This window comes from Hyperolius riggenbachi, chromosome 9, assembly GCF_040937935.1.
Source record: "Hyperolius riggenbachi isolate aHypRig1 chromosome 9, aHypRig1.pri, whole genome shotgun sequence".
Lineage (NCBI taxonomy): Eukaryota > Metazoa > Chordata > Amphibia > Anura > Hyperoliidae > Hyperolius > Hyperolius riggenbachi.
Window position 1 is genome coordinate 24,064,255 of NC_090654.1, and position 20,149 is coordinate 24,084,403.

The 20,149-nt window shown below is 45.6% G+C and overlaps 1 protein-coding gene across 3 annotated transcripts in view; it reads right to left on the reverse strand.

The window, feature by feature from the left end:
- LOC137531508 (transcription factor MafK-like) overlaps nucleotides 1-20,149 on the reverse strand; it is a 55,844-nt gene that overhangs the window by 26,640 nt on the left and 9,055 nt on the right. The window contains exon 1 of one of the 3 annotated variants that reach the window (XM_068251429.1): nucleotides 17,904-18,050. The exons of the other annotated variants lie outside the window; for them this stretch is intronic. The gene's annotated coding sequence lies outside the window, so the exon portion shown is untranslated. Of the gene's footprint in view, nucleotides 1-17,903; nucleotides 18,051-20,149 lie in introns of those variants that run through there. 3 annotated transcript variants of the gene reach the window in all.

Genomic DNA, 20,149 nt, shown 5'->3' on the forward strand with positions numbered 1-20,149 from the left:
CACTCTGTCTCACACTCTGTCTCACACTCTGTCTCACACTCTGTCTCACACTCTGTCTCACACTCTGTCTCACACTCTGTCTCACACTCTGTCTCACACTCTGTCTCACACTCTGTCTCACACTCTGTCTCACACTCTGTCTCACACTCTGTCTCACACTCTGTCTCACACTCTGTCTCACACTCTGTCTCACACTCTGTCTCACACTCTGTCTCACACTCTGTCTCACACTCTGTCTCACACTCTGTCTCACACTCTGTCTCACACTCTGTCTCACACTCTGTCTCACACTCTGTCTCACACTCTGTCTCACTCTCAATTTTTTACTTTCGACAGTACTAGAAACACTGGTGGAGGCACCCTTAAACTACTAAGGGCTCTTTCCACTAGTGCGGTGCGTAATCGACTGCATTTCCCCGGACAAAATCACATGCGGGTGCCATTCCACATGCGCTTTTGCAGTGATTTCGCATAGGTAAGGGTATATGCGAATTTAACCATGTCACTGCCTGTGTAAATACCCTATGCAAAATCGCATGCAAATTCGCGTCAAAAACTGCATGCTCAAACCGCATGCGAGTTCCTTATCAAAATACATTAGCGGCGATTCGCGTGCATTCCTCTTGCACGCGAAATCTGACAGCTCTGCCGTGCGGATTTCAGCCGCACACAAAAACGCTCCCGCAGACACACAAGTGGAAACAGCTCCATCCACTTGCATTGCCTATACGAATCCGCATGCGGCCACCGCATGCAGATTCGCTATAGTGGAAACGGGCCCTAAGAGAGGTTATGTAGATGAGAAGTCAAACGTCTTACCTTCTCAGAAGGACAAATTATTAGAAAGGGTAAAGGTAATGTTTATTCATGCACGGTAGACAACGCGTTTCACGGGTCTTGGCCCGCGTCCTCAGGTCAATACAAGTGCCTTAAAGAGTAACTGTCAGGCTGCAGAAGCTAATTTAAACCTCTATTCTCCTGTGTTAAACAGTTTAGAAGGAAGTTAAAAAGGCATTAGTGAAGATAAAAATCTCAGTTACCTTTGATGTGTGCTTATCAGCAAAGCTGTTAGAGTCCCAAGAGGACGCAAGCCGCATACTATACTGCAAAGCATTCTGGGGCCCTCCCCTCGGCTGCTAATGAGACGTTACAGCAGCTTGTAATCAGTCCAGTGCGTAGCACTGATAAATCTCCGGGCAGAGTACACTGCAGGAGTCAGCTATTGTTCCTAGCCACATGGCTCATTAATATTCACTGCACACTGTGTTATTCAGTACCAGCTTTTCTGTGATCAGGAAGCAGGCAGGACATGACGACACATTTGACAGAAAAACATGGAGCCTGCCATGAGCTGTCAGGAGCATCAATCTCTGCATATACTATATACAAATTCTGTGAAGTACAAACGTGGACAGTGAAATGCATATGTAATGTAAGTACAGCCAATCTTTAGCTACTGATATATGTGTTTATTTTCTCTGAGACCTTATACCTAACAGCTCCTCTTTTTTTTTTTTTTTTTTTTTTTTTTTTTTTAAAGAGTTATACATGAGGGAAGGCACCCACATTTCTAGTATTGTCCATACCCCAAGGGGTTCATAGTCACGGGGACCTTGGTGTCCTCAGAAATTATCCAGGAGAGCAACCGACCAGTATCTGCACCAACGGACCACCGAGCAGAGACGGTTATATTCCCACAGGCTCAGGCGGTGATTGCAAGGTTTTTGCAACCCACCCTTGTGAGTATATTACTTGCACATGTGTTCTTACATACATCTCCTCGTCCAACAATACTGCAAAATTGGGCTCCTGGTCTCTCTCATTCCACAGATACTTGAGGGTTACGGGTAACTCTCAGAGATCGAAAACTATTTTACCTTTGACAACTCTGGGTTTGGACATACAGAATGTTTTGCGGCCGTTTTCAAATGTGAAAAAGTGCCCCAAATAGGTACTTCCGCTACTAGAGGCAGAGATAAACCAGAGGCTTTCTCCTCACCATCCCAGCACTGGGACGCTCCCCCAAAGTTCATTGCAAAGTCCTTGTTGACAGACCATAGCTGCATTGCACAGGTGCAGGCGGCTTGCACTTGTGTAGCAGTACGAAGCTAAACAGACTTTCTTTCCCGCTGAGCCGTCCTGTGCCTGCGCAGCTGCCACCATCATGTACAGAAGTGAGGCTGAGAACTTTTGGGGTCTCGGCGCTGGAACGGCGAGGCAGAGGGGGAAGCTTCGGGCATATTCCCTTTACAGAGGCAAGTATGTGACTTTTTTAATCTTACAGGTTTGCTTGAGGGCCTTACACACTGGGACAGTGCAGTATTTTTACTGCACCACACCACAATGAAAGTCTACGGGGACTTTCATACAAAACGCGGTGCGGCAGTAGTGACATTTTTTGCCGCATTCCCGACGCGAAGGCAAATCCACGTTGCAGTTCTGTGTCGAGCTGCAGCGGACCGCAAGTTATGCAAGTCTATGGCTGCTCGTACGGTTTAAAATGCCCGCTGGAGTTTTCAATGTGGCGCATGCGCTTATTATAGCAATACGCTCCTGCACAAAATGATCGCTTTGGCCACAAGAAGCGAGCGCCACTTCCTGCTTGGCTGGCTGCCAGATGTAGTACGCGGTAATCCCCGAAAGCATGTTTTTGGCAGTCCAGTGCAGCCCCCGGTCCGCAACACACCAATATGGCCAATACTCAGTCCGAAACCAGCCTCATGCAACTTACCCCAGTTTATACAGTAACATATATGCAGTTACAGATCGTATTGTATATCTTGTACACAGGAACCACTTTGTACGAAACATAACATGAGTAGTTATAGTAAGTTTGGCACTGTCTGTATTGGGAATAATTGAGGTCATAGGAGTTGGTGCAGTAATACAAAGGTCAGAGTCAGGTGTGTTTAGCACCGGAAAGCTGCGAGTGTTTATACAGTGCATCTGCCATCTGTCGCACACCTTAAATGGGAGGGACATGGAGGATGACATTTCTATTTCCTTAAAAGAAAAAAAAAATGCAAATTGCCTGGCTGCGCTGCTGATCTTTTACCTCTAATACTCCTAAGGTGGAGCTGAACTCTTGCACAGGACAGAAGGAAAACAGAGAAATGCACCCTGTATTTATTTAGAGAGATTAGCCTGTCTAATTCCCCCTCATCTGTGACTAATCACAAGTTGTAATTTGATCTCTGTCCTGTGTCACCTGACTGCCATGGCAGAGAAGCTCATTTAAAAGCACAGGATGTTAACAATATGCCTGCTTCCATGGAAGCAACAAGTAGACACACTTCAGATTTATTGCTGGATTTGTATCGGCTGTAACAAAGACATTTTCTCTTCTCTAAAAGTTATTATGCTGTTGCTTATCTTTTAGAGCAGGGAGGAAGTTTTCAATTCAGGTCTGCTTTAAAAGGTACCCATACATACAGCAATTTTGGCAGCAAGAAACATCTCTCTCTGATCGAATCTGGAGAGATGTGTTGAAGCCACAGGCCTATTCCCGATCAGCACGAAAGCAGGAATTGGCCTTGTGACGCCACCAAGCCGGCGTTCATCAGCTGGGGACTACCTTTACATTATGTATTTTAAACTATGAAACAGAGCAGGAAGTTTCAAAGGCTCACTAACTTTGCAATAAATCCTTAAACAAGATAAAGTAAGGGGCCCAGTGCACACCAAAAACCTCTAGCAGATCTGCAAAACGCTAGAGGTTTTTGAAGCAGATTTCTGAGCCATTCTAGGCATGTCTAGAGAGATTTTCTAAACATGCCTAGCGTTTTTGGAGCGTTTTTGTGTAGCAGATTACACATATTGTTACAGTAGAGCTGTTACTGAACAGCTTCTGTAACAAAAACGCATGGAAAACTGCTCTGATCTAGCGTTTTTCAAAGCGGTTTTCCACTTTCCTAAACTTTAACATTGAGGCAGAAACGCCTCAGAAATATGAAAAATGCTGCAGCCCCCGTGTTTGCGTTTGTGGGGAAAAACGACCCGCTCTGGTGTACACCAGCCCATTGAAATACATTAGCCAAGCGGTTTTTAAAAACGCTCCAGAAACGCTCTGGTGTGCACCAGCCCAGAAACGGTTTGAGATAAGTGCTTCAGAAAACAACACGGTAGCAACCCAAGTTGGGTCAGAGAACTCAGAGAAACACTTTTGCATAGATAACTGAAGTTTCTTAACCCTTACTGTACTGGAAACTTGAGACTTTTCTTTACTACCAATTTTCTATTTCTTAGCTGCACTACACATACATTTCATGGTTTCATAAGTTTATTTTCACTTCAGATTCCCTTTAACGAGTACTTATTTCTGATTATAGCCGTAAAGCACGATTTCTTCTATTTACCCAACTCTCCAACAATGATCTTGAAACAATATTTTGACAACAGAAGCGTTGCACGTGACGGAGTCATTCGCTCGCTCTCTCGGTTCACTAAAATGGTGCCACGCTGGGAATTTCTGAAAGAGGACCTTTGGAGTCTGGCTTCACACTTCCACATTCTGCTGATCCGAAAACACACCGTTTGTCAAATCAGCACAAGCGCCTTTCGTTAATAACTTCAAATGAGTAACTGCAGATATAGTTGTGAAAGCTTGCGAGATTAACACAGTTACAGTACCTCTTCAAGCATGATACCCTGTGCTAATTAATACTAGCAACAGCAAACTGCAGCGACAGCAGCATCTCAGCTTCTCTTGAGGTGTAAAAATAAATTCTACCCAGTCAGCACAAATCCACAAAAATTATCATAGAGTAGCATGAATAAAAGGTTTAAAAACTGACCTTTTGTGGCAGAAAATACACGTTTTGTTGTTTAGCCACGCCCCCTCCAGAATAACTGCCACGGCAGTTTTCTGCCCCTGACAAGACTAAGAGATAGTGCTTTAGTGGGGCGGTAAGTAGCTCTTACAGAAGCCCAGGTGTGCCATGTGCCAGTCAAAGGAGAGGGTGTGGAAAAAAAACAAAACAACAAAAAAAGGGGAGTGTATTGGCAAAAACAGTATTTACAGCAGGGGTCTCAAACTCGCGGCCCGCGGGCCATTTGCGGCCCGCGATACAATATTTTGTGGCCCCAGGGCCCCAGAGCTTGTAGGGGCCCCCAGTGGCTACAAGAGGAAAAAAAATTTTTCAAATCGGCCTTATAGTTTTTGAGAAAATTGATTTTAAAGTTGCAAACGAAAAAAATACACATTTAAAAACCCGCCGACTTTAATGGTTAATAGCAAATCCACCTTAAATGCTAGAAACCCTAAATTTGCAGGATATGTTAAGGAGATCATTAGGAATAAGAGGAAAAAACAATTTTTCAAAAAGACCTTATAGTTTTTGAGAAAATCGATTTTAAAGTTTCAAAGGAAAATAGTATACTTTTAAATGCGGTAAATGTCACTTTTAGTAGCAAGCCTAACGGTAGTGTAATTTTACATGTATCAAAAGAAAGAGCAATACATTTCCTGACGGGGTTTCCAGGGGGTCCATACGCAGCCGCAGCGCTTTGGCCAGGGATCGCTATACAGCCGTAATATGGCTGTATGAAGATTCCTGGCATTTTTTCCTATTTTCCCAATTTTTTTTTTTATGTTTAGAGTGGGCGGGCAGAGGCGGCGATCCGCCGCGATTGACTTCAGGAGGGGCAGAGCTGAAGCTGAAAGCTCTGCCCCTTCCAGGAAATGCCGGCGGATTGCCCCCCGGGGCGATTTGGGGGCTCTGCAGCCCTCGTTTTGCGGCGGGGACATGTGAACTCCCTTATGCGGCCCAGCCTCATCCTGACTTTGCCTCCTGCGGCCCCCGGGTAAATTGAGTTTGAGACCCCTGATTTACAGTGATAGAAGCACTATGGCACATACCAGAGCTGCCTTAGAGTTTCCCTCCTACTTCATACAGAAATCACATGGTGCTGCAATTGTTAAGAGCGGGAACAGTCACAGTAAGTGTGATCTGTATTGGTGCATAGTGAGTTTCACTGACTTTTTCCCACAGCACACAGTAGGGGGCGCTATGCGTAAACGGCCACAATTACAATAGGCTAGTGGTCCTCCAGCGATGTAGGATGCCCACAGCCAGGCCAGCGCACTAATGCTTGACTCTGGCATCCTGGAAGAGGCTGCTTGGGGGAGGGGGGGGGGGGGAATACGACATTTATGTAAGAAATACAAGGGTCAGAGTAGAACGGGGTGGGGGCTGGTGGAAGTGGTGGCCATCAGGACACATCCCCTTGCATGCTTGCTCCCCCCCTCCTTTTCTCCTATTTGTTTCAGCTCTGGTATCCTTTAGGGGTAAATTTACCGCACCCCGCTGCAACCTAATGTTAAAGGATACCCGAAGTGACATGATGAGATAAACATGTGTATGTACAGTGCCTAGCACACAAATAACTATGCTGTCTTCCCTTTTTTTCTTTCTCTGTCTGATAAAAAGTTAAATATCAGGTATGTAAGTGGCAGACTCCGTCCTGACTGAGACAGGAAGTGACTACAGTGTGACCCTCACTGATAAGAAATTCTAACTATAAAACATGTTCCTAGCAGAAAATGGCTTCTGAGAGCAAGAAAGAGGTAAAAAGGGGAATTTCTCATCAGTGAGGGTCACACTGTAGTCACTTCCTGTCTGAGTCAGGACTGAGTCAGCCACTTACATACCTGATCTTTAACTCTTTTAAGGCAGAGAAAGAACGCGCGCGCGCCACATGCGTCTCGCCCGGTTGGAGTATTTGACTAATTTAGTCAAATACTGCTTTACCCGGCCGAAGGAGGCTTCAGAAGTGTTCAGGGTGCCCGAGTGCTCCTGAAGAAGGGCGGCCCTGTTCTGCTCCTGCGCAAGCACGCTCTCTTGCACGCTCACGCCTGTGCAGTATGGAGCCGCACGTCTTCGGGAGGACACGGCTCCCGAAGACTTCCAAATACCCTTTTGGCGGGGGATTGAAACAGGGGGGAGCCAGCACAGGATAGAGAGCACCGAAAGAGGAGACGGAAGGCTCTATACCACCCAGAGCCTTCCCTCTCCGTAGGTAAGTATTTGCTTCATTTTTTTAAAATGCGGTTCCCATTCACTTTAAAGGGAATCTAAAGTGAAAATAAACTTATGATATAATGAATTGTATGTGTAATACAGCTAAGAGATAGAACAGTAGCAGCACAGATACAAGTCTCATATGGTTTTCAGAACAGGATTAGTTAAAGTGGATCTGAGAAAAAAAACTTTTACTCATTGCATAATGGTGTTCCTTACATATTGTTTATAGGGCATTCCTCAAGCCAAATACTTTTTTGTATTGTTTTAATACTCTAATTCCCTATAAACTAAACAAGCCTCACCCACAGCTTTTTCATAGAGCCTTGGCACTGTAGCAAGGGCTTATGGGAGCTCAGTCTGGGCAGGAGGAGGAGGAGATTACTAGCCAGAGATTTCAGAGGCAGAGGGGGAGGAGAGCAGAGTGAATTTGTCACAGGCAGAGAGCTGGAGATGCCATCAGCTTTGCCTGTGTGTAATGTTTACAAACATGGCTGCTGTCATTGTATCACAGGAAGAAATAATCATATTCTGTTGAAGCTGTTTGCAGCTAGATTTGCTGTGTAAACTATCTAAACTTTAGATAAGATCTAGAGACAAGTTACTTGTTATAGTTAGTTTTTCATCTCGGATCCGCTTTAAAGGGATACTTAAGTCTGGCCAAAAAAAAATGAGTTTAACTCACCTGGGGTGTCCCTCAGCCCCCTGCAGCTGATCGGTGCCCTCGCAGCTCCGCTCCGATGCTCCTGGACCCGCCGGCGACAACTTCCGGTTTCGCCGTCACCGGCCGATAGGCATGGGAACGCGAGTGATTGTTCGCGTTCCCAGCCACAATAGCACCCCCTATGCGACTATTGAGGCAAGAAGGCCGCTTGTTATTCATGCAAAAGAGCTTCTCTAAGCTGTCCAAAATTTAGTCGGCCTCAGTGCCATTTTCAATTTATACCTCAAAGAAACAATGAAAGACAACTGCAGATGAGATTTTACTGCCGGAAAAAGTTAAAAGGGTCATTAGTTCTGCTCAATAGTTTAAAATGCAGATTGTAGATCGTAAACTGCAAATATTAGAGAATGATGCAGTGTAAAAAAAAAAAAAAAAAAATTATATGTTTTTTTTTCTGTTCGCTTCAGTGTCACTTTAAAAAGAAAATATGTCAGCCTCCGTATCCCTCCCACTTCAGGTGTCCTCTATGGAGGCTACTATGGTAGAGTGAACACTTATCTCCACCCACATGAGTGATGTCACCCCTTGCTGAATTGCTGCACCCACACATAACTTTATCACCCAATCCCAACAACTGTGGAAACATGTCTGGTTATTTTACCCAAAAAAGAAGAAAAAAAAAAAAAAATGTATCAATACAAAAATCAGCATGACACAGCCAAAGTGCAAAGCTAAAAATAACTTCAGCGTCACGGACTCCAATAAGATGTGCAATATTCTAGAAAGCTCTCCTACTCAAGGCACAAACAATGCAAAAACATTACAACATTTAGCAAAATACTAATTTTCCCAGAACGGTGACTCATACTGGATGAGTAATAAAATATTTATCTATCAGCCTAAAAGCAAGCAAAGCAAGAAACAAAACTAAAAGCTATCAACTTCAAGACAAATCTTACCTAGCAACGTGAACTTGGAATAAAAACAAAAAAAAACACCCTGACTAAATTAAGTCACGCGCTACTACTTATAGTCAAGTGTACGTGCATGAAATACTCACGATGAGGTCATACAGGTAATGCCATCACAGAAGCTCACGCTACATGTAACTGAAAGTGGATCGGAGGTAAACTTTTACTCATTGCAGAACTGTGTTCCTTTCATATAGTTTACAGGGCATTCCTCAAGCCAAATTATTTTTTTGTTTTAATACTCTAATTCCCTATAAACTAAACAAGCCTCGCCCACAGCTCCTTTTGTGCCTTGGCACTGTAGCAAGGGCTTATGGGAGCTCAGTCTGGGCAGGAGGAGGAGGTGGAGGAGGTTACTAGCCATTGATTTCAGAGGCAGAGGGGAGGAGGAGAGGGGACTGCATTTACACAGAGGCAAGCTGATAACAGTCTGTGACAATGTCACCAACAGAACATGGCTGCCCTCATTGTATCACAGGAATAAATAATCATACACTGTTGAAGCTGTTTGCAGCTAGATCTAACTATAACAACTTGTCTATATATCCTATCTAAAGTTTAGTTTTTCACCTCAGATCCGCTTTAAGCTGAATACTATGACACTAATTTGGCCAACCGCACCTTTCAGACAGACAGCTGGACTGCGCGTTTGTGGAGCAGTTCAGTCTGTCTGCCGCCCACATAGCTCCCAACTGTCCCTCTTTGAAAGCAGTGTCCCTCTGTCAGGACTTTGTCCCTCTTTCTTTGTAAATATATATATTTCTCTGCAAAAAATGTGTTTGACTGTAAACTTTATTACACATTTTAAATCGTTAATCTGAAGGGAAATGAACCAGGATAGAAAGGAGCAGTGCGGTTTGAATAATAAAACACATTTTTCTAATGAAATCCTTATAGAGTGCGTGACTAGGGGTGTGATGGGGGCGTGATCAGGGATGTGGCTTAAGTATCCCTCTTTCTCATCTCAAAAAGTTGGGAGGTATGCGCCAGTGCAATTTAAACACAGCCAAATTGCAGTGCAGTGTTCTCCCCAGGCTCTTTTAGCCGGGTGCTCCACCCGGCTAGTTTTGGTGACCACCCGGCTGTCATCGGCTCACATACTCCTATGCTGTAAGCAGAGTTGCTCACAAAAGCACTGGCCCTGCATTCTCATCTCACCCCACCCAGCTACTTTTTCATGCCACCCGGCTACTATTTCATGCCACCCAGCTGGAAAAAAATTTCTGGGGAGAACACTGCAGTGGTTGTAACACGTGTCAAGCGCTGACACGTGGTGGCGTTGCTGGGTGGCAGAGGAACACGACATACCGAGCCCAAGCGTGGCTGCACTCAGATCTCACTCCATGAGGGGGCCACCTGTACCGAGCGCTAACAAGCAACCGGCCGGATGACTTCACCTTTTGTCAGCTGCCCGTGAGAAAGAGTACACCAAGGAAGAGGCATCATACAAATCATTACACCCCATACTAGTGCTCCCCCCTCGAAAGATCACGTCAAAGCTTGGAAACGTTACCATCCAATCTGCCCCAATGATGTCAGCATGGGCCAACATTCCTCAGCAACAGTATTAGCATCTTGTTGTGTCCATGCCAAGAAAAAAATTGGCTGTGATCAGAACTAAAGGTGGACCAACTAGTTATTAGAGAGTGTCTCTAATTTTTTGGGCCACTTAGTATATATTTTTACTCATTTACAGGCCTGGAACCCACTAGAGCCTTTTTTTTGAGTGTTTAGGGAGTTGCAAAACGTTATCACAAATCACCAGCAATTGTGATAGCGTTTTGTGGTTTTTGGTGGGTTCCAGGCCTCCGAGATTTTCACACGTGGTAAAAGTTCATTAATTTACTGAAAACCTGCATGACAGGGTCACTAAAGTTTTTACCTCACGCAGTATTTCATTCAGTATTTGATAGATTATTGCAGTGCAAGGAAAATATAGATGAAAAATATGATACAGATATTTATTGTATTACGCAGCATTGGACAATACATACCGGTACAAACAATGGTACAAAGGATGGCAGAAGTAACAAGGTTACACAACACAGAGCAAAGTTATTTAAGGCAGACGGAACAAAAATACATGATCATATGTGATTTGGGGCTGGTTAGGTGGGCCCAGTAATACAAGTATGAGGCTGTCATAGGAAAGGAGCACACTATCCTGTAGAATACACTAGGGAAGGGAGAGGGTACAAGATACAGGATCATGTGATTTGGGGCTGGTTAGGTAGGCCCAGTAATACAAGTACGAGGCTGTCATAGGAAAGGAGCACACGATCATGTAGAATACACTAGGGAAGGGAGAGGGTACAAGATACAGGATCATGTGATTTGGGGCTGGTTAGGTAGGCCCAGTAATACAAGTACGAGGCTGTCATAGGAAAGGAGCACACGATCATGTAGAATACACTAGGGAAGGGAGAGGGTACAAGATACAGGATCATGTGATTTGGGGCTGGTTAGGTGGGCCCAGTAATACAAGTACAGGCGGTCATAGGAAAGGAGCACACAATCATGTAGAATACACTAGGGAAGGGAGAGGGTACAAGATACAGGATCATGTGATTTGGGGCTGGTTAGGTAGGCCCAGTAATACAAGTACGAGGCTGTCATAGGAAAGGAGCACACGATCATGTAGAATACACTAGGGAAGGGAGAGGGTACAAGATACAGGATCATGTGATTTGGGGCTGGTTAGGTAGGCCCAGTAATACAAGTACGAGGCTGTCATAGGAAAGGAGCACACGATCATGTAGAATACACTAGGGAAGGGAGGACCCTGCCCATAAAAAAAAAAAAAACACACACACACACCTTACAATCTAAAGGTTCTGAAGGTGTGGTTAACGTACAGGGACAACAAAAGGAGGATTTGCATATTCAGCAGTAATGCATTGTGGGACACCACAGAGCTCAATCCAATCTGAATAATTGCAAATACCCTCTGTTTTAAGAAGGCAAAACTTCTGTTTTGCAATGTAAGGGAAGATAGCAGATGTGTTATTATAGTGATTTAAAGCGCAAGTCCAAGCTCCATAAAATTAACATACAATTTATTATATATCAGCTCAAACCCACTCTCGCGGAAACGGCCACGATTCTGCAGAGTTTCCCCGCACATGAATCGCACGGGGAAACTCTGCCATAGGGGATAACGGCGCGGCCGAATCGCTTGCAGTAGCGATTCGGCTGGAACCCCCTACAGAATTCGCGACGGAGGCTGCGATTCCCATAGCCGTGCATGGCACGGCTCATGGAATTCGCCTGCGATCCCGCCCACCCGCTCAGTGCCGGCGTGCGTCTACGAGACGCACGCCGCACTAGTGGAAACGAGCCCTTATCTCATTAACCATTTTTAATTACTACATAAATATTAAATCAGGGAGAGGTGTTTTATTATTTTCCTGAATGCTCAGTTTCCTCCCTTCTATAACCTTCCGAATGGCTGATTGTTCGTTACCGACAGCTCCAGGCTGGAGATACCTAACAGATCACTTGTTTTTACCGCATGCGCTAACCTCTGTAAATTGACAGTGATTGAAATTACTGGCTCGTGAGGTGAATACCTCAAGTTACTAGCACTCCCTTGTCACCACCTCCGTGCGCTGCTCTCCACGTTGCATTTCAACTCTCCAGCTACTTCCTCTTTCCAGCTGTGAAGGAGGAAGTAGCTGGCGAGCTGAAAAGCATCATGGAGCGCAGCCCATGGAGGTGGTGACCAGGGTGAGGTAACACCACCCCCTCCCGCCTCCACAGTGCGCATCAGTTTAGATTTGAGTCCTGTTCTGAAGCATTCGCCTAAGGGATGGAGTCCCTATCGTGGCCTGGTGAAACACCTCATATGTGTGTACATGGTATTAGTGTAGCACATCTAGTAGGAGGGCTTATTAGGAGAACATAAGTGTCCATCAAAGCAGTGTTCCCCAACCCTATCCTCAAGGCCCACCAACAGTGCATGTTTTGTAGAAATCCAGAGAGGTAGTTAATCAGCACTTCTGAGACACTAATTACCTCACCTGTGAATGTTTATAGTTTACTGCAAAACATGCAGACTTGAGGACAGGGTGGGGGGGAACGAAGGATCCAAGGATCGCTTCCCACTGCACAGGATTGTGACAGGCTTGCCACAGAAGGCAGTGGCTCTGTAGGAATGAGGATAAAAACACGTTGGACAGAACTTATCACAACAGAATCCAGAACTGTCGTCAGTCTGAGGGCTCTTTTACACCACATGCAATTTTACATGCGCTTCTGATGCGGTTGCTAGCATCCTGCAAAAATCGCAAATCGAAAATTTGTGATTTCCAATCAAAAGAAGTCTCATAAGGCTCTTTCAGATATGCAGCTGACAGGCAGTGAACTCGCCACCAGGAGATTTGGGCGCAGGGTAGAGCCAAAAAAGCATCTCACCCTGCTCTTGCACAACTCCCGGTGGCGTTGATTACCATTTCCCCTCCAAGTCACTGTGGATAGCGGGGAAATACGTAAATTTGACTGCAAGCTATTGCTGTCTAATGAATTATGCTGGTTTTTATAGTAATTTGGGCTCTGTCTTTTGACAGCCCGTAGCGGCGCCGGCTACCCCGAAATCTCCAATGCCATTTTTAGTTGCTTTGCTGAACAGGAGGCCACCCATAGAGTAGCATCTGAGTGAGGCTATGTCCAGACGCGACATGTTGCAATTCTCTACCACTGGTTAACACCCCCGCATGTCAAGCGGCAACACCTGTGTGGCGTTACAAACGCTGCCGAATGGCACTCACGGACTGCAGACAAGATGCCCGACAAGTGCGCAGTTCAGCCTCAGGTCTGAAAGAGGCCTTCTGGAATTCTGACAGCCACAACAATGTTCACATTGACTTTCCGAACACACCTACAGGGACAGGGCAAGTGCGTTCCACCAAATGACTTCATCCTGTATGACGTTCTCAGACTTGCTTCTTCATACAGTATTCAGAAGCTGCAGCTAAATGACCTCCAGATGGCCAGAACACACGTTCCCCTATTTCCCATCAGCATCGCAGAGGAAGCCAACAGACATTAGCATATTCACAAGGACATCTCAGGAGGACGTATTCCTCAGCACAGCTCTTTAAAAAGGAAACTTACACCACCAAGAAAAACACGAGGCTGAACTACTGGCAAATGACAGGTCAACCTGAGGGGTTTTATGCTTGGTCAGCACCCCCACATCAGGAAAACACACCCACTTACTCCAAACCTCCCCCGTCTCCCAGATGCTGAGACAAACCCCTAAAGTTTTGTTGATTAAATCAAGTTGGGGTTTCTAACCAAGTAACCCAGTTTCCATCATCTTCTAGAGATGCATCAGTAATCAGTGTCCAACACAGCCTTCGTTCTACCAAGCCACGCCTCTCTCCCAAACATAACAGGAAGAGGTCTAAAGGAGCAACTTAGCCACACCCCATCCCTCAATTGTATTTAAAGTATATCTGTAATCACCAGGTAGTAATAAAAGTTACATACGGTACTCACCCAAGATGAGGGAAGGCTCTGTATTCCATAGAACCTCCTCGGACCTTTCGGCGTCCCCATGTTCCACCACTAGGCCCTGTTTCCAACCTCTAACTTTAATGTCAAAGAAGCCTTCTGGTCTCCTGGGAAGGCTACGGAAGTACTCAGGGCTTCAAAGAGGAGTGTGTGTGTGTGTGTGTGTGTGTGTGTGTGTGTGTGTGTGCGTGCGTGCGTGCGTGCGTGCACACAGAACAGAGCCGCTAGTCTTCAGAAATACTCAAAAACCCGAGTACTTCAGTAGACCTGAGGAGACACAAAGACGCAAATGTTTGGACATGTTAACTGGAGCACAGCAGTGGAACGCAGGGACACAGAGAACCGAGAAGGCTACAAGGGAACCTGAGCCTTCTCTCCTCTTAGGAGAGTATGTCACTTTTTTTTTTGTTCCCTGGTGGTTACAGGTATCCTTTAAAGTGGACCTGAACTTCTGCACAGGACAGAAGTAAAACAGAGAAATACACCCTGTATGTATTTAGAGTTGAGCCTGTCTAGATGCCGCCTCATCTGTGACTAATCACCAGTGTAATTTAAGTCATGTCACTGACTGTCCTCAGAGGAGCCCATGTCAGCTGGCTGCCATGGCAGAGAAGCTAATTAGTAAACACAGGATGTTAACCCTATGTCTGCTTCCATGAGAGCAGGAAGTAGACACACTGCAGATTTATTGCAGGATTTGTATCAGCTGTAACAAAGATTTTTTCTTCTTTAAAAAGGTTATTATGCTGTTGCTTTTGTTCTTTTAGAGCAGAGAGGAAGTTCTGAGTTAAAGTCCGCTTTAAACCCAGGAGCCAGGCTTCAGCCACGCCCCCCCCCACCCCCATAGCATAGTCATGCCTATACAACACTGGACAGAATAGTGGGTGGTTAGTGGCTTTAAAGGACAACTGAAGCGAGAGGGATATGGAGGCTGCCATATTTATTTCCTTCTAAGCACTACCAGTTGCCAGGCTCTGCTGCTGAGCCTCTGCCTCTAATACTTTTAGCCATAGCCCCTGAACAAGCATGCAGAAAATCAGGCGTTTCTGACATTAAACAGACTCTAACAAAATTTTGAGCCTTATTTCTTCTATCCTACAAGTTCCTTTGCCTGTTCTAATGTGGTCTATCTTACTGCAGCCTTTTCTAGTTGCACTGTCTCTGTAATAAATCTTATTTTCTTTCCTCTGTCGGCTCTGTCGGGCTCAGGCAGCACTGCTTGTCATTGGCTAAAGCTTTATACACCCTCTCCAAGCTCTGCACGCGTCACACAGTAAGCTGTTCTCAGCCTATGATACTCTGGTTAGAAGCCAAGTCTTTTGTTTGTAAACACTGCCTGAAACTAAACTGTTATTACAAGCCAGGATTGCAGCAGGGAGTGGCAGAAACAGCACAGAGGGGCCCAGGAGAACATAATGAAGAGAATGGTATGCTTTTTATTGTAAGAATTTTAGAGTACAGATTCTCTTTAAAGTGAATCTCCGGACTAAAAATCTACTCAGCAGAACTGAAAAGGCTTGGTGTTTCACAGTTTCACAGCGTCAGACCTTTGTTTTTCTTACCAAAGCATCATTTTTAGCTGCATTTTTAGTTAAGCTCCGCCCCATCAAGGAAAACTGCCCGGGCTTTTTTTCCTTGATGCTGTGCAAAGCATGATGGGATTTCCTATGTTGTTCACATTGCCTAGCAACTGGGAGGAATGATCAGCACACAGGACAGTTGGAACTGTCTCATGCTCCCTGTCACCTCCTTTCAACCAAAAAGATGGCTGCCCTCATGAAATCAAACATTTGCCTGTTCTTTTAAAACAGGGCGGGTAAGAGATTACCCATCTATTTTAATTAACATAACTAATGTAACTTAAAGAGACTCTGTAGCAAAAATTGCATCCTGTTTTTTATCATCCTACAAGTTCAAAAAGCTATTCTAATGTGTTCTGGCTTACTGCAGCACTTTATACTATCACTGTCTCTGTAATAAATCAATGTATCTTTCCCCTGTCAGACTTGTCAGCCTGTGTCTGGAAGGCTGCCAAGTTTTTCAGTGTTGTGGTTCTGCTAGGAACTCCCCCTTCCAGGCCCCTCTATGCACACTGCCTGTGTGTAAGGCCCAGTGCACACCGAGCGGTTTTTGGAGCGATCCGCCGGTCGCATCCGCCTCTAAAAACGCTTGTCTAATGTATTGCAATGGGATAGTGCACACCGGCGGTTTGCGGTTTTTGCCAAGCCGCAACCGCGCCTCCTGCTGCGCGTTTGCGGTTTTCGGAAGCGTTTCGTCCTCAATGTAAAGTATAGGAAAACCGCAAACCGCTCTGAAAAACGCTAGTTCAGAGCGGTTTGCCAGGCATTTTTGTTACAGTAGCTGTTCAGCAACAGCTTTTACTGTAACAATATATGAAATCTGCTACACAAAAACGCACCCAAAACCGCTAGGTATGTTTAGAAAACCTCTCTAAACATACCTAGAATCGCTCTGAAATCAGCTCCCAAAACCGCTAGCGTATTGCGGATCTGCTAGCGGTTTTGGTGTGCACTGGGCCTTATTTAGGATTAGAGCAGCTTCTCTCTTCTCTCTTATCTTTTACAAGCTGGATAAATCGTCCTCTGAGCTGGCTGGGCTTTCACATACTGAAGAATTACAGACAAGGGCAAAGCTGTTTGCAGGAAGAAAAGAGCAGCCTGAAACTTCAGTGCATGAGAACAGGGGGAAAGAAACACACAAATGATCACTTGAGATTCAAAAGGAATGCTGTATACAGCCTGCTTGTGTATGGATGTATTTTCTATGTGTGGACATACTGTACATCAACCTACTTCCTGTTTTGGTGGCCAGTTTGTTTATAAACTTTTTAAAACTGTTTTTAACCACTTTTAATGCGGCGAGGAGCGGCGAAATTGTGTCAGAGGGTAATAGGAGATGTCCCCTAACGCACTGGTATGTTTACTTTTGTGCGATTTTAACATCACAGATTCTCTTTAATGACAGTATGTTTCTTTAGGCTGGAGTTCCTCTTTAATCTCCCTGGCGGTTTATTAAAATCCGCTAGGGGGCAGCAAATACGTTTTTTTTTTATTTATTTTTTTTTTCATGTAGCGAGACAACGTCTCGCTACATGATAGCCGCTGCTCGGCGGCATCCCCCCAGCCCCTCCGATCGCCTTCGGCGATCAGAGATCAAGAGATCCCGTTCAAAGAATGGCGACGGGGCGGGATCAAAGGGGAATCCGATCCACCCCACAGCGCTGCCTGGCACTGATTGGCCAGGCAGCGCACGGGGTCTGGGGGGGGAGGGGGGGGGGGGGCTGCGGCGCGACGGATAGGAGGTTACACGCAGCTAGCACTTTACTAGCTGCGTGTAACAAAAAAAAATTATGCAAATCGGCCCAGCGGGGCCTGAGCGGTGCCTCCCGGCGGCATAGCCCGACCTCAGCTCGGGCTTACCGCCAGGGAGGCTAATGTCAGATCTGACAAGACTAGCTGCATGCTTGTTTCTGGTGTTACTCAGACTCTACTGCAGTGAGATAGACCAGCAGGGCTGCCAGGCAACTGGTATTGGTTAAAAGGAAATAAATATGGCAGCCTCCGTATACCTCTCACTTCATTTCTCCTTTAACATCTACACACCTCCCAACTTGTACTAGGAGGGGTAAGTGACAGGCCCCTCCCAAAAAATAATGCTAAATAACTAGCAACAAAACAAAAAAAACAAAAAAAAACAAGTTTTGGAAAAAAATACCTATTAATGGCTAACTGATAGAGTTACATGATGCAAGCTTTCTGGGATCTAGTCCCCTTCTTCAGGCATATTTCCAGATGTAAGCTGAAGTAAAACACTGATGCAGATAAATGGTAAACACGAAGATGACAGTTGTGCTGGTTACTGTTTATCCATTAGGTGTCAGGTGATCAGCAGGCTGGAGCCAGTGAGTTAGTGCAACCATACATGAAATCCAGCAGGTTTCTGAAGATCATGAAGCCAAATCAATCATGTTACATAAGGAGTCATGAATCCTGTTCAACAATTTAAACCTTCTGTTAATGTCTTGAACATTTTCATAAATTTGTACTCAGAAATTTTTCTTGATTGATCATTTTTGAAATTACCCTTAAAGGGAAGGTTCACGCAGGAGCTGTAAAAAATAGAAATCCAAATCCACTTACCTGGGGCTTCCTCCAGCCCGTGGCAGGCAGGAGGTGCCCTCGGCGCCGCTCCGCAGGCTCCCGGTGGTCTCCGGTGGCGATCCCGACCTGGCCAGGCCGGCTGCCAGGTCGGGCTGCTTCTGCGCTCCAAGTTGCGTGTCACTTGTGCGCGCTGACGTCATCGGACGTCCTCCGGGCTGTACTGCGCAGTACAGCCCGGAGGACGTCCGATGACGTCAGCGCGCACAAGTGACACGCAACTTGGAGCGCAGAAGCAGCTCGACCTGGCAGCCGGCCTGGCCAGGTCGGGATCGCCACCGGAGACCACCGGGAGCCTGCGGAGCGGCGCCGAGGGCACCTCCTGCCTGCCACGGGCTGGAGGAAGCCCCAGGTAAGTGGATTTGGATTTCTATTTTTTACAGCTCCTGCGTGAACCTTCCCTTTAAGAACAAGTCCTTTGAGATCTTGCATGCTGTGTCCTGATTCACAGAAGTGTTGGCCCACTGGTGTGTCCATTTACCTTCATTGATTTTAAAGCGGTGATGGTTCATTCCTGTGCGCAGAGGACAAAAACTGCGCACAAGAATGAACCATCACCACTTTAAAATTAATGAAGGTAAAATGGACACACCAGTGGGCCAACACTTCTGTGAACCAGGACACAGCATGCAAGATCTAAAAGTACTTGTTCTTAAAGGGATACTGTAAAGGGGGGGGGGGGAAATGAGTTGAACTTACCCGGGGCTTCTAATGGTCCTCCGCAGGCATCCTGTGCCCGCGCAGCCGCTCACCGATGCTCCGGTCCCGCCTCCGGTTCACTTCTAGGATTTCAGACTTTAAAGTTTGAAAACCACTGTGCCTGCGTTGCCATGTCCTTGATCCCGCTGATGTCACCAGGAGCGTATAATACAAGCCCAGTAAGGTCTGTGGGTGCGCAGTATGCTCCTGGAGACATCAGCGGGATCGAGGACACGGCAAAGCAGGCGCAGTGGTTTTCAGACTTTGAAGTCTGAAATTCCAGAAGTGAACTGGAGGCGGGGCCGAAGCATCGGTGAGTGGCTGCGCGGGCACAGGATGTCTGCGGGGGGGCCATTAGAAGCCCCGGGTAAGTTCAACTCATTTTCCCCCTACCTCCCTACAGTATCCCTTTAAGGGTAACTTCAAAAATGATCAATCAAGAAAAATTTCTGAGTACAAATTTATGAAAAGGTTCAAGACATTAACAGAAGGTTTAAATTGTGGAACAGGGTTCATGACACCTTATGTAACATGATTGATTTGGCTTCATGATCTTCAGAAACCTGCTGGATTTCATGTATGGTTGCACTAACTCACTGGCTCCAGCCTGCTGATCACCTGACACCGAACAGATAAACAGTAAACAGCACAACTGTCATCTTCGTGTTTACCATTTATCTGCATCAGTGTTTTACTTCAGCTTACATCTGGAAATATGCCTGAAGAAGTGGACTAGATCCCAGAAAGCTTGCATCATTTAACTCTATTAGTTAGCCATTAAAAAGGTATTATTTTTTTACAAAACGTTTTTTTCTACCTGCTAAATAACTGAAAACTGTTCAAGAGGGCTAGGAGCTGCATGTACACTTTAGAATTTTCTTGGCCAAAAAGCTTAATTGTCAATCATTTTAGCCAAAAATCTGAAGGGTGCACAGGTGTACTCCAATTCAACTGGCCTCTTCAGCGATCTGCCAAAACGGACAGCCTCACGCAATGTTACTATTCTTCCACAGGGACTTCATAAGGACAGTGTTCTCCCCAGGCTCGTTTAGGCCTTGTTCGCATTACAGGCGGTTTTGTTAAATTTTAAGCGCGGGTGATTTT